The sequence below is a fragment of the Teleopsis dalmanni genome, chromosome 1 (genome assembly GCF_002237135.1).
Source record: "Teleopsis dalmanni isolate 2A chromosome 1, ASM223713v2, whole genome shotgun sequence".
Taxonomy (NCBI): Eukaryota; Metazoa; Arthropoda; class Insecta; order Diptera; family Diopsidae; genus Teleopsis; species Teleopsis dalmanni.
In genome coordinates, this window is record NC_051846.1 from 85376592 (window position 1) to 85378925 (window position 2334).

General features: G+C 38.1%; 1 protein-coding gene across 3 annotated transcripts in view; it reads right to left on the reverse strand.

Moving 5' to 3' along the window:
• LOC119668657 (teneurin-m) overlaps positions 1-2334 on the reverse strand; it is a 345384-nt gene that overhangs the window by 264569 nt on the left and 78481 nt on the right. The gene's annotated exons all lie outside the window — the stretch shown is intronic.

Sequence of the window (2334 nt, forward strand, 5' to 3'; positions counted from 1 at the left end):
AAACAAATATAATATCAATATTATTATTATTATTATTATTCATATCCAATGTGGCACTACGTCGTGTTTATTGGGTTTTCATTTTCGGGTTTAAAGTAAGTCTCTTAGTTGGGTCGATAGAAATTAGTATGGAACCTATTTTACAGAGTTTTATTGACACTTCTATAAGGGTATATTTTCTAACATAAGGGCATTCTAACAGCACATGTGTAACTGACTCCTCATTCTCTTCGCAGAATCGACAGTTGGCATCCGTATATATGTCCAGTCGCGTTAGGTGTTATATTAGTTTACAGTGTCTTATTGAAATACCTGTGATAATTCAAAGTTTTTCTTTTGATAAATTCATATAAGCCTGATATCTCCTATTGTTGTAGGTACTAATAAGTGCATTGGATTGCGTTAATGCTGTCAAGTTATTTCAGTAATCCTTTTTGTTCTGGTTCTTCTTCACTTTTATGAGAGAAAGGAGCGTATTATGTCCTAGTCCGCAAGAAGGTTCCAGCCCCATCATCGGTATTGCTACTCCTTTCCTGGCTAGTTTCTCTCGGTATTCGTTTCCGCATACTCCAGTATTTATTTAATTATTTAGGATGCAGTTATAACAACTCAAAGAAACTTGTGTGTAGAATACATCCTAATTCTGAGCAAAAGTTTAAAATTTGTTGATATTTCTTAGGGAATAATTAAGACCACGGAAGTCTTGACAGTCAAAACTCTATCTGCAGACTAGTTCCTGGCATAGAGATCTGCGATAGGACAGATCGCATGAACATGGAACTTCGATTCGGTAGAAAGTTCGAAGTCCTCATTCCCGATCGATTGGACTGGGAAAATGGCACTCCTGGAGCAGAACCAGAAGTGATTTCATGGTTCACCGATGGTTCAAAAACCAAAGAAGGAGTTGGTGCTGGAATATTTGGTCCTAACACCAGAATCTCGCTACCGCTGTCTTCCAAGCGGAGGTTCACGCCATCGATGTCTACGCTCGTATCAACTTAAACAACGGGTTGAAAGGCGCCCGCATCTGTATTTACTCAGATAGTCAAGCAGCAGTCAAAGCTCTATCCTCTTGGAGGTTTTTCTCAAAGCTTTTACTAGACTGCTTCGATGTGCTGCAGCAGCTAGCAAACAAAAACAAAGTGACGCTTTGCTGGGTGCCTGGTCACACAGGAGTAAAGGGTAATGAATCTGCCGACAGTCTTGCAAGGGCAGGTTCTGCCACTCAAATCTGTGGACCGGAACCCTATTGTGGATTAAGTTGGTCTACAACTAGATATCTGATTGATAAATGGATCTTTGCCGAAAGAGATCGCTACTGGTGCGACAATCGAGGTAACCGTCAGGCTAAAGAGCTGGTTCACCCATATAGTTATGGCAAGGCATCCCTCCTTAGCAGATCAGACTTGAGATTGCTGGCAGGATATTTAACGGGTCACCATGGACTGCGTTATCACCTTAATAAGATGGGTCTGTCCGAGGAGACGGATTGTCGACTCTGCTTAGAAGCAGACGAGACTAGCAGTCACATTCTCTGTGACTGCCCAGCCTTAATCTGGGCTAGGAGGAGGTCACTGGGAGGAGGGCTGCTCTCTCCTTCTGACATTAGGAGGTCCTCAACGGACGAGATTCTGGCTTTCATCCGAAAAGCGGAATGTCTTCTGTTCGGTTAGGGTCAGTTGCAGCACAAAAGATCAATCTGGTCGCAGTGCTCTGCTCCATTGGGAGCTTGTACTTTGTTTATTTCTATTCTATTCTATTCTAGGGAATAATTATAGAATTATAGTTTGACGAGTTCTGTTCACGGTGGGCTACTTAACTGTAGTATACACAGAATTCTATCAATATGAAGTTGTAATAATTTCATAAATATGTATAAGAAGATTTTAATGATATTTGAAATTGCAATTACAAATCCAAGTTTTACTAAAAACACAACAAATATTTTTAAAATCATAAATTTGAACACAAAACTTGTTGATGTGATTATCTTATTAATATTTTCATTGAAGAGAAACGAAGACAATTTTATTACCGACTTGCAAAATTGGAAAGATCCAGCCTAAAATATTTTTTTCCAAACTATCTCTTGATAAAAAAAATTTAGTGATTAGACATTTAGAATACATCCATGAGTACATAAGAAATTTCATTATTGTGGGGTGATAAATTTCATCAATATTAGTATTTGAACCTACATCGAATGCATGTCTAATATTCTAGCCATGCAGTTCTTTCTTAAATAATTGTATTATACTGTTCAGAGAATTATTGTATTATACTTTTGAGAATACAATTCGTGGTCAGTATTAAAAAATAAAAGTACTTCTTTCA